This window comes from Camelus dromedarius, chromosome 2 (assembly GCF_036321535.1).
Source record: "Camelus dromedarius isolate mCamDro1 chromosome 2, mCamDro1.pat, whole genome shotgun sequence".
In the NCBI taxonomy this organism is placed as follows: domain Eukaryota; kingdom Metazoa; phylum Chordata; class Mammalia; order Artiodactyla; family Camelidae; genus Camelus; species Camelus dromedarius.
The window spans coordinates 120,653,759-120,666,113 of NC_087437.1; the positions used below are offsets into that span (position 1 = coordinate 120,653,759).

At 51.4% G+C, this 12,355-nt stretch overlaps 1 protein-coding gene across 3 annotated transcripts in view; it reads left to right on the forward strand.

Moving 5' to 3' along the window:
• AGPAT3 (1-acylglycerol-3-phosphate O-acyltransferase 3) overlaps positions 1 to 12,355 on the forward strand; it is a 78,631-nt gene that overhangs the window by 20,065 nt on the left and 46,211 nt on the right. The window contains exon 2 of one of the 3 annotated variants that reach the window (XM_064476460.1): positions 2,643 to 2,744. The exons of the other annotated variants lie outside the window; for them this stretch is intronic. The gene's annotated coding sequence lies outside the window, so the exon portion shown is untranslated. The remainder of the gene's footprint in view (positions 1 to 2,642; positions 2,745 to 12,355) is intronic. 3 annotated transcript variants of the gene reach the window in all.

Genomic DNA, 12,355 nt, shown 5'->3' on the forward strand with positions numbered 1-12,355 from the left:
ATTGATAAACCCCTAGTTGGACTGATCAGAAAAAAGAGGGAGAGAAGAGGAAGTACCACAATCAGGAATGAGAGAGGAGGCATCGCTACGAGCCCTACAGGTGCTACAATGGTGGTCAGGGAGTATCATGAAGCACTCGATGCTGAGAAATGTTTGCCACATGGACGAAAGGGGCAGATTCCTGGAACAAAACAAATCACTAAAACTCACTCAAGTCAAAGTAGACAACCCAAGTAACCCTGTCCCCTAAATTCAATTTGTGTATAAAACCTTCCAACGGAGAGCACTCTTGGCCCGGCTGACGTCACTGATGAATTCTACCGAACATTCAAGGAAGAAGCAGCCCGGATTCTCTGCAAAGTCCCCCGGGAGTTGGGAGAGGAGGGAATGCGTCTTAGCTCACTCGGTGAGGCCAGCGTCCCCCTGGCACCAAAACCAAACAAGGGCCGTGGACCAGTATCCATCATAGGCAAAATCTTTCAGGAATTAGAAAATTTTTGCAAATCAAAGCCAGCGACATGTGAAAAGGATACTGCGTCATACCGGATGGGATGCAAAGTTGGTTTAACATTCTAAATCAGTTGTTACAATTCACTCTACTGGCAGACAGAAAAAGAAAAACCGTATCACCATCTCAGTGGTGCAGAAAAGACAAAAGAAAGGACTTAGTATTCATTCGTGGTAAAAAGGAAAGAAAGAAAGCGAAAGCAAAGCCAAAAAAAAAAAAAAAAAAAAAAAGACCGCAGCAGTCCAGAACAGAGAAGACGCCCTCAGCCCAGTAAAGGGCTCTGTGGAAGGCCTGTCGCGAGTGTCCTGCCTGATGGGGAGAGACCGACGGTGTCCTTCCGGGCGGGGAGCCAGGAGAGGACATCTGCTCTCACCTCACTCAACATTGTCCTCGAAAGGTAAGGCAAGAAAAGAAAGAAGAGACATACAGCATGGAATAAAAGAAGTAAAATTGTCTTTATTCACAGATGACATGCTGGCCGATGTGGGAAATGCTAAGAAACCCACAAGAAAGTTACTAGACCAATGGATGGGTTTGGTGACGTTACGGGACACCAAGTTATTACAACAAACTGATTTTATTTCTGTGCACCAGCACTGAACATATAAAAGCTGTAATAAAACACCATTTATAATAGCATCAAAAGTGTGAACGTCGGGAGGATCAATCTAACAAAATGGTGCCAGAGAAACCGAAGACCTAAGTAAACGGAGAGAGATGCTCTGTGAATGCGCCGCAGGACCCGATGTTCTTAAAATGCCGATCTACCAGAATTGATACATAGATCCGGTGCAGTCACAATCAAAATCCTGGCAAGGCTTTTTGTAGAAAGTTACAGACTTAGTCTAAAATTTACATGAAAATTCAAGGACCTGGGAGAGCCGGGCTAATTTTGAAGAGACACACAAAAGAGTCCCTGGTTTTCAGACTTCCTCTGTTGCTACAGTAATCTAGACCCCGTGGAAGTAGCAAAAAAAGTGTAGATGAAGATCAACAGAATGGAAAGATTCCAGAAACAAAGCAACACATTTATAGTCACTTCATTTCCAACAGAAGTTCCAACATAGTTCAGCGGAGAAGCGAGCGTGTTGTCAATAAACATACCAGGACCTTCGCACAGCTGTGTATAAAGCTGAACCTTTGCCCAACTTCGTCCCATGTTAAAAAACTAACTCAAAGTGGATCACAGATCTAAGCGTGCAAGCTAAAACTGTAAGATTTATAGAAGAAAAAAGTGGTATCTACATGCAGTGTAATATTACTCAGCCTTAAAAACAAAATTCTGACCCACGCTACAACATGGATGAGCCTTGAGGGGAAGTAAGCCAGACACGAAAGGACAAATACTGTGTGACTGCACCTTCGTGTCAAGTTCCCGGGGTCGGAAGGTCAGGTGGGGAGTGCCAGGGGCTGGGCCAGGGCTGGTGGGCGAGTGTCGTGGGCCGAGTTTGTCTGGGAAGAGGGACAGGGTCTGTGGGTGGACGGTAGTGATGGTTGCACACACTGCGAACGTACTTGATGCCACTGACCTGTGCGCTTAGACGTGGTTCCAGTGGTGACTTGTGTGTGTGTTTTACCACAATTTAAAACAAGCAAACAAAAACAAGGGCTAAATTAGCCAGTAGGCTGGGATTTTGCTTGCTGATTGCAGCCAAGCTGTGTGGCAGGAGGGCTGGTCTGGTCTGGAGAGCCCATCCCGCCGGGTTTGGGGGTCTGGGGGGCAGCGGGTGTGCAGCTGAGGCCGCAAGGTTGCTGTGCGGGGAACCAGGGCCCAGAGGGCCCCCCGCCTGGAGGCCAGTCTGCTCGGCCTCCTCTGTGGGAGACAGCTCACTGTCAGCTGCTCTGGGAGCCCGCGGGGAGGTTGAAATTGCTTTGCAGTCCTTCCTGGGGCGTGACCTGTGGGCCTCTCTGGTTTGTTCATTTATGGGCCATCTGTTGGGCCTCCTTATGAGGCGGGGGGCAGCAACAGTGCTCGAAAAGGCCCAAACAGGCTGTCCCTGCTGTTTGCTTGTTGGTGGCCGGTTGGGTACATCGGGAAACAAGGCACATCCGTCACTGTCTGTCTCCCTGAGGTGCAGGCTCTGATGTGACGTGGCTGCGTGTGGCTCACTCACGCTGTGTCTTTCCTGCGCAGGTGAATCTGTGCTTGTGCCTTTCACTCTCGGGCCTTCAAGTCGGAGCCTTCTGAGGACGACTCTGCCCCGCTGCCCCGCTGCCCCCCTGCCCCCGTGCCGCGGTGAGTTAGAGGAGGCGCCTGACGCTTGAGCCACGTGTGTGTGCTTATTTCTGTCCCCCAGAGCAGCGCTGGAGTGGGTCTTGCCCCGTGCCCCGGGCCTGCTCTGTTGGCAGACACGGAAGTCTGCCACCTGGAGAGCCAGGCCTGCCCATCTGGCTTCGATGACATGGAAGGGGCCCTTGGGGCGCGGTCCGGCCTTAGTGTGTAGTTGGTTGATTTTCTTAAAGGGGTGAATACTTTAAAGGTTTCCTCCAGCCAAAGGATATTTATTATAATCAGTTCCCGTTTGGCCCAAATCCAAATGAAAAAGTTCAGGCAGAGCAGTTTCTTTCCCCTTCTGTCCTTTCCTGGGGGGACGAGCTAAAATTGCAGGGGCACCTGTGGGGGCGTCTGTGGGCATCACCCCGCAGACCTGGAAGTCCCTGAGTCTTTCTGTCTGTCTCTCTTTTAATGGAAGCATAGTTGGTTGCGCGCAGCACGGTGATTCAGTCATGCACGTACGTGTCTTTGAGATGGATGCAGCTGCCCAGTTCAGACATCCAGGGTGGACGTATGATCTGGTGGTCAGAGTGCACGTTTTCCAGGAGAAGGAGAGCCCTGTTTGCCATCGGAGCCTTCTGCTTCTGCAGGGAGCTCCCCTGGGAAGCCCAGTGTTAACCAGGTGTCCCTAGTTATCTGGGACTGAGGACAGAGCCTGTCCCACAGAGTGACCTCAAGTGACCTGGGTGCTCTCCTGTCCTCCGTGTCCTGACTCCGGGCAGCCCAGGCCTTTTAGGGCCCATGCTGACCACCTCCCTTCTGCACCGGCACCCAGACGTTTTGGGATCTGCTGTGTGAGGTGCCTGAGCGACGGGCTCCTTTTGTCTTAATCAGCCTCGACCAGGAGGCCTCTTCCTGCTGCTGCTTCTTGGGCCCGGGCGACATCTGTCTCCTAGCACCCCTTCTGCAGGGAGCGAGTCCAGCCGTTCTGTTTGGCAGTTTACACGGTTAGCTCGTGGTCCCCAGCTCTTGGTGGGCTGGCAGTTCCACCTCCTGTCACAGTGACCCCGCGTGCTGGGAGCTGCTCGTCACTCAAGGTCAAGCCCCTGGGGTGGGGCAGGGTCAGTGCAGCCCAGGGCTGGTCTCCTGCTTTCTGTGTTTATGGTCCTGCCTGGTTACCAGTCGTGTTGCTTGAATACATGAATGGCACCGCTGTTCCTCCTCAGTGTTCAAATTAAAATTACTTTGCTTAGTGTCTCTTTATAATTAAATGTTTTATTATGCATGCTCATCGGATAACTGGTGACAGATGTGAGACCCATGACAGCCCTCAGCCCCTGCGTTCTCTGAGCGTCTCCAACCTCCCGAGTCAGCAAAGGTGTAGTCGCCTTTTTTGCTCATTACTGATTCAGTACCCAGTTATGGTTTCCACTGTTACACTGTTGCAAGCTGCTATTCTGTGCAAAAGAAAGCCAAACTACATTGTATCCTAAAATTGAGTGCTCCGTGTGTTCCTTCCCTTTTGATTATCACCTGGCAACGGGGCAACTGTACTCGGCAGAAAGGAGAATTTCCTGTAACTGCCCTCGCCCCGGGCGGCGGCGCGGGAGCTGTGGGTGGCACCAAGAGCCTTTTGATCTGTGAAGTGTATTGCGTTGTGTAAGGCAGGCATGTCGTCAGCAGGGGTTTGTTTCCGGGGGGAGAATGGCCGAGGTCACTGGCTATCAGGCAGCCTTCTCCCAGAAGGATGGAATTTGGGAGGTTGGAGACGGGAATCAGTCTCATCTCCATCTTTTCTGAGGATGGGGCCTCTACGTTCCCTAACAATTGAGGACTGGAAAAAGAACCAGTAACTTTATGCTTTTCAGCTACGGAATGATACCAGATCGGATTCACAACCCAGCATCCAGGTTAACTCAACGTTTACAGAAACGACTTCCAGTTACGTGCACACAACCTGCCATTTCATAGAGGCAGGGAAGAGGCAGCAGCACGCCCCCCGCCCCAGGCTGCTGTCGCCGGTGTTGGAGTTTAAAAGCAAACTGTTTGCTGATGGCTTGAGCTGGTACCTCTCCAAAGACGTCCAAATGTCTCATAAACACCCAGAAGGACGTGCACCCTCATTAATCGTCAGAGCAACGAGAGTTACAAAGCCCAGTGTGGGGTCTGTGTGGCCCGTGGCTGCGGAGGGGAGACGGAGCTGGCGGCTGCGGGTGAGGAGCGGGGGGCTCACTCGGCGTCCTGGTGGCCACAGCCTGGTCCAACCCCTTGGAGAACTCTGACACTCTTACTAGGAATGCCGGCGGAGCTGAGCACCTTAAAACCCCTCATCACTCAGTTCTCTCCCGCTCTGTGCCGAGTGACTCTTATTTGTGTTTTTCCGATGAGGACGAGCCCTTTGCCTGCTCTCGCCTGCCCCGTGGCCCCTCTGGGGTTCGGAGCCCCTGCCCTGCCCTGAGGGCGGGCATGTGTGGTGCCCTGGAGGACACTCGTGCTGGCAGTCACGTCCTGCGCCAGCCCTGCGGAACCAGCCATCGCTGCCCTGGTGGGAGAGGCCGGGAGACCCCTGGGGCCCGGGCTGTGGGGCGGTCCTCCACGTGGACCCCCAGGCACTGACGCTCCTGAGAACCAGCCCAGCGTGGCCCCGGGCAGAGCGCTCAGTCACTGGCTGTGGCCCCTCACTGACAAACCGCAGGACAAAGCAAGCGTCTCTTCTGTGTAATTACTGCAGGTTTGGCTCGTGCTGGTTTCCGCCAACTCTCCTTACAGGTTTAAGATGATCAGAAGGCTTTCCTTAGTCTGTCTTGGGCACTGATGCTGAAACCCCAGCCCTCCTGCCGTGGCCCATGTGGACCATGGACTCAGAACCGAGTGCAAGGCCCTCACGCCCTCAGGGAGGGGCCCTGCGGCCGGGGTGCGGGAGGTGGGCACAGGGAGGAGTCGGTGGGAGCCCCTGCCCGGCTCCACCCTGGCCCGAGTTTGAGGACGGGCTCTCTTTGCTCTAAAGGCAACGTGAGGGGCTGAGCAGAGGGCTCAGACTGTGACCGCCAGGTAGTGTCTAGAGAAGACGTGGCCCCTACAGGGTAAGCTTTTTCCTTAGAAAACAGTCTTGCCGGTGTTCAGCGTGATTGGTGGGACTGTCGTACCCGCTGCAGAGACAAAAGATGGGCGCTTTATAAGCAAGCAAGATAATTTCTGTTAATATTTAAATTTTAATCAAAGAAGTGATACGTGCTTATAAAAATAAAACACAGAACCAAATCTGATAAATAATCAAAATTTTATTCTTTACTCCACCCGAATCCCACCCTTTTTCCTGGAGGGAACTGCTATAGATGGCTTGTGGTTTGTCCTTCCAGAGCTTGTCAAAACACACATGAGAACATACATGCACAGCGTTTCTAAACCTGTGTCTGCCCGTCACAACGTGCATCTGTGCAACGTGATTGTTAACTTCCTTGGGAGCCTTAGTGCACACAGACCCACCTCATTTAAAAACTTGACTTCCTCTTTTATGTGTATATGCTAAAGAGCTGGGTATACACGTGTGTCCACACGCATGCACACACGTACACACACATGCTTTACAGGAAGTGTCTGGTAATGGTTTCAGAGCACAGGTCATAGTTTATTTGGACCAGAGTACGCTTTCCAGAGATGTGTTTGCGTGTCTCAGAAGGCGTCGTAGAGCCAGCACGCTCGGACTCGTGTTGAGGGAGGGGCTGGCGGGGGCCGGGGGCGCGGTGGAGCTGGTCCGCGGAGACGGCCGCGAGGGCCCCGTGCCTCTGCCGTGTCGGACCGGCCCCGCCCGGCCCAGCTGCCCGACCCGCTGGAAGGTGGACTCTGCCCCCTGCCCACGTGGCGTCTCTGGCTGGTGCAGTTCCTAAGTTTGCAGGGGGCGAGGGGGGAGGCCCTGCATGAACAGTGGCCTGGGCCAGAGTCCCTTTCCACCAGGGAGTGTCTGCTTTCTGGAACATTCCACGCTGTTCCTCTTGTGATGTGCACGCACGTCTGCAGGCATTTTATTGCCTGGTCGCCAGTGCTCGTTAGTGAGGCCGCATCCTTCAAGCACCTAAAGTCCGAGCATGGCCGGGCTTCCGCTGACTCCGCTTGTCCGCGAGGCCGCGGTATCGGGGCCCTGTCTCTTGTCCCATGGACGCTGATGGCCTGGCAACGCTTCATCTCTTGTGAATAGACCTGAAAACCGGAGAACCCTCTTGAATCCCCAGGTCCCAGCACCAGGCATCCTGCCACCTGCCTGGCTCCGCGCCAGCAGCTCCAACTGGGGCAGGAGTGGGGCTGCGCCTGGGGGACGCGTCTCCTGGGGCCAGGGTTCCCTGAGCCGCCGCCCCCACTTGGCGTTGCCTGAAGTGGTCTCCCGTGGAAACGTCGGGACAGAGGCAGGCAGGGGACCGTGGTGCTCAGACAGCCCTGGATGCTGAAGGAAGACCTGTCGCCTCACACACCTGGGGCCCCTTCTTGGTTTTAGTGCCACTTCGTGTCTTTCTGGTCCCTCCAGCGACGTGAGCATCTCCCAAGGAAGCCCCTGGCAGGCCCGGCGGGGAGGCACTGCCGGCCTGAGTGCTGCTGCCAGCCCACCGGCACCCCGTCCTCACCAGGGACTTGCCTCAAGAACTTACTGGATCTTCTGTGTAGACAGTCTTGTCATCAACGAATGACAAGAGCTTGTTTTCTTCTTTTAAGTCCTATTTCTCTTACTTCTTTATGTGTCTTGTCACAGTGGCTGCGGTAAGATCTCTGAGCAGCAGGAGCCTCGGTGGCAGAGGCCTGTAAGCAGCTATGAGTGGGGTTGAACTCACCCTCTGCTTTTCCCGAATCTAATGACACGATCGTGTCGGTTTTTTCCTTTTATCTCTTGCTGACAGTAACTAGATTTCTTGATTTTCTGTGGTAGACCATTCCTGTGTCCTGGTATAAACCAGATTCGGTCAAGTGTGCTTTGGTGACTACATGGCTGGAATCACTTTGCTAATGCACATTGTTGCCAGTGGCCCATCTGTGTTCACGCACGTGACCGGCCGGTTAAGTAATGGGCATTTTGCCTGCTTCCTGCTGTTTGCTGGAGTGGCCCTAGTGTTTGTCCTTTAAGTAAACACTGACTCTGGGTCTTAGGTACTGTCACCTCGCAGGGAACTATACAGTGAGTGTGCCATCTCGGGGGGAAGCGTGTAGTGAGCATATGTAATACTTCCAGTTGCTCTTACTTTTTTGAGTGTTTCAATCAGGAAGTGAAGTTAGATTTTGTTAAATTACCTGCCTAGCATTCTTTTTAAAGATATAGGATGGATTTTATTGGTAGATTGTCCACTATCAAACCATCCTTGCATTCATGGAATAGACCCCACTTGGTCACGATGTATTGTTTTTTAATGTGCTGTTAGATTCTGTTTGCTAAATTTTAATTTAATTTTAATTTGCTAATTTTTAAGGGAATTTTTATGTTTGTATTCATAAGTAAAGAGCAATGAATCTCAAATATTTGGTCTCTTTACCAATAATCTTAAAGAATTATTGAAGGCCCTAAAGAACTTTTGCTTTTGTGAGTTGTATCTACTGTGGTTCTCAGCAGGGGGTGGGCCTTCTCCCACCCAAGGGGACATGCGGTGTGATCAGGAGATGTTTTTGGCGGACACAGTGTGTGTGGCGGGCTGCAGCTGCCGCATCTAGTGGGGGATTCAGGGACGCTGCCAGGTATCCCACGAAGCCCAGGGCATCCCCACAGCAAAGGAGCACCTGGTCCAAAATGGCATTTGTGTCACAGTTGAGAAGCTCTGCTGCTGATGTGTAATAGTTTAGAAATTAACCCTGAGAGCATTTCAAAATACTTATTAAATAATTCCTTTAAAAGAGCAGCAATAAACTCATTACATGTTCACATAAATAACATTTTTATAAAGAAAACCTATGCTTTCCTAAACTGAAAAAAGTATAGTGAGGAGAGGGGCATTGTCTTATATTTTGGCAATGCAATTAATCTCTCAAATGTCTTACCTGTTAGGGGACCCCCGAAAATAGCTGCTTCTGCATTCAGACTGTTTTACTGGGTTGTTTGATGAAGGTTGATACGGAAAATTCTGCCTCACCAAGTGCGTGCTTGGAAAACTAAGGACTCTCAGATCTAACAACGGGGTCTTGGGAACCCCTGGGGTCCTCACATCACACTTGAGAACCATTGATTTAGACACGTTTCCTCCCTGCTGCCTGCCTTCTTCATTCTTCCTGGATTCATTCTCACACTTGCTTCATAAAAAATCATTTGGAAATTTTCCTTCCTTCTCTATGTTCTTGAGGTTAAATCATTGTAAGACAATCTGTTCTTACAGGATTGGTGGAATTCTCTTGTGAAATCACCTGGGTTTGGTAGCTTTCATTAGTGGTAGCGCTGACAGATACCTCTTTTAATTCTATAAAAATAGGTCTGTTCAGACTTTCTATCTTTTCTGGGGTCACTGTTTTTGTAAATTTTTTCTATTAGAAAATTACCTGCTTCATCTAGGTTTCCAAATTTATCTGCATAGAGATGTGCAATTATTTCCATGATTTAAAAAAATTGTCTTCTTTTGAAGGTTATTCTCTCCTTTCTTATTTTATGTATTTTGTTCCCCCTTTTCTTAGTTTATTTTTATTGCTATGAGGGACTCATCTGTTTTATTGATGTTTTCCAAAACCCACTTTTAAAGTTTAGCTGTTAATCGGAATGCTTTTTTTCTCTCTCTCTCTTTTTTTTTTTTTTTTGCTTTTGCCTTTATTAATTCCATCAGTTACTCTTTTATTTTCTTCTGACTTTCTGAATCGGAGCCTCCACTCTCTTATTTTCATGCTTTCGTTTCTAAAGACTTAAAGTATTTAATGTGATAAATTTTCCTCTAAACACTGCTTTAGTTTTCATTATGTTTCTAGAAATTCTGCAGCTTGGGTTTCTACTTCCCCCGGGAGGAGCATCTTAGAGGAAAACATTTACATCTGTTGGGAGCCCTTTCTGTTTCCTGATTTTATTTATAATTTCTAGGGAATATTGTTTGTGTTTAGTTACTGTTTGGCATTTGTTGAAAATTTCTTGGTTGCGTATTTTAGGGGCTCTGTTCACCAGTGTTTCCATGAGCAGCTGGAAGGGGGGGCAGCCTCACTTACCAAGCACAGGATTGGCTGCACGTCCTCGGAGTCCACTCCATCAGTCTTGCTGTTACAGCTCCTCTGGTCCTTCTGACCACTGTTCTTTTCTGGGTTGAAAGAGATGTATTAGTGTCTCCTATTATTAGCGCCTTTGATTTGTTCCTGTGGCGTCCCCAGTAATTTCTGCTTTATGAAGAGTGTTGCTGGATTACTTGGCCCGCGGGTGTTAACCTGCTGCATCTTCCTTAAGAACGTTAGTCCGGAGCATCATAGGTGTTCCTGGTTTGTCTCATTGCATTTCGCTCGCCTGGTTGTTCTCTGACACTGAGGTCTTGCCCCTGTTGTGGGGGCGTTTCCTGAGTGCACCCTCATTCCTCGCTTGCAGCCGCGCTGAGTAATTCTCTTACACCTCGCGGGGCTGGGTTCTGTTTCATAAGCTGCTGTGAAACTATTTCCCTGTTAGGAGCTGATCTTAGCCCCGCGTACTGACCGATAGGATGCACGTGTTTGGATTAGTGCTGTCGGTGTTCTGTGCATTTGGGGGGTAAGCACAGAGAGGCTGCTGCCCGCACAGCACACGCACGGCGCAGACACGGTGCTCCATGCACGCAGTGCTCTCTCCCGTCGCCCTTCTGGTGTTTTGCCTTGTGCTGCTTGGTGGTGCTGCCCTGATGGTTGGGGCAGTGTGTGTTCTGCCTTAGTGGCTACCTCATATGAATGCCTTTACATCAGATCCTGAGTTCCCCCTTTTGGATACTATCTGTCCTTTCTCTACTAAGAGGGACAATAAAATGCCCTGTGACCTCCCCGTCCCCAAGACTTTCCCTCCCCCGGCACCTGGTCCCGCCGCCCCTGCACACCTGAGCTGTTCTTGCCGGTCGCTCAGCTGCCCCGACGTCGTTTTACCTGCCGTGGTGGGTGGAATGATGGCACCCTGCTTGGTTATCGGAGCACATAGCATGTCCCGTTGGGTCAGCCCTCTCTGCCTGGCCTTCTCTCTCCACCTGAACGTCCTGGTGGCTCACCACGTCTGGATCAGTCGTGGGCACGGGTTTGGACTGTCCGTGTGAACGGAGCCACTCTTCCCCGGGTCCCAGCCCCTGTCACCCCTCCAGGACCTCTTGCCTGCAAGCTGTTTCTGCATCTTACTCTGGTACCCAGTGCTCGCTCCGTGGGCGTTTGTCTGCGTGTCTTTCCTTTGCCTTCGGTTTCAGTCTTTCTGTGACATCATGTCTTAGCGTCATTTGTCTCTTGTGAATCTAGCGGGCTGCTGGGTTCTTAAACTGCTGGTGAGACTCACTGTGGTCACTGATGGACTTGGACTTTCTACTTCATCACCTTCATCATTCATCTTCCTTCTCCTTTGTTCTCCTGCCTTCTCTTGACTTTAATCTGTTAAATGTGCTCATCAGCTCCTGTCCTCGGAGCGGTGCCCTTCCGGCAGCAGGAGGCCTGGTGCACGGAGATACAGAGCATTGGTGTCTGCTTTCTTCCCAAATAGCACGGAGACCTGAGAACTGGGATTTGGGCTCACAGTGTTTTCAAGCCCTGATTCTGGAGCACAAGCCACCCTGTGCCAGGTGTTTGCCCCTCTGTGCTCTCATGGAGCCTCCGCCATGGCTCCTGGGCTCTGGGCGTCTTCTGCAGGTGAGGATCGGGGTGCTCGGAGAAGTGACTCTGGGCCGCCACGCCCGCCCACCACTTCCGTCCCTGCCCTCCCAGGGCCGTGCCTTTTGTCCTGTTCCTTCTCCACTCCAGACGCCCGTACTTTCTGAGCCTTCACCCTGCTGGCACCCCCGAGCCTGGGGACCCTTCCTGCGGCAGCTTTCTGGACTGGCCGGCAGGTGTCCTGTGTGGTGACACGCCTGTTCCTCGCGTGTGTGTGCGTGTGCGTGTCTTCCTGTGTGAAGGTGGGGTTCGGGGCTGCCGTCCTGTCCCAGCTCCGGTGACACCAGCAACTTGGCAAGATGTTGGCTTTATCAGGGCAGTGAATGGCCTTGGAGCAGTTCCACTGTTTGGTGCTTTGACAGCTTGTTTTCAGTTGATGATAAAATTTGCGATTGGTGGCTTTCCTCCTGTTAATCAGTAAGCAGCTCCATGCTGCCGGCTCTCTCAGCCGGGTCTCCAGGGACCGTGCTTACCGCCTTCTGACCCCAGAGTCCCAGGATGGGCCAGGCGGGCGTCGGGAGCTGGGCGTGTGCTGCAGCCACCGCGGGGGACAGCTGTGCTGGAGGACATTCCGCGGGGGTCCAGCGGTAGGTGCAAGTGTCAGGGTGTCTTTTTACTGGTTTCTCCACATCTTGATCCTGTTTTTGTGAGGATTTAGCAAACATCTGATAGATTGTTGTGAGAACATGGGCTTCTTTGTTTGGAGTAAATTCTGTCTAGTGAAAAAGATTTCCCCTTTTGTGAATTAAAATCCTTAATCCCAGGATCTGGGCTTGAGGAGAGGAAGCTGGAGGAAGGAGGGGGTTTTGGTGGCTGGTGCCAGTGAGACG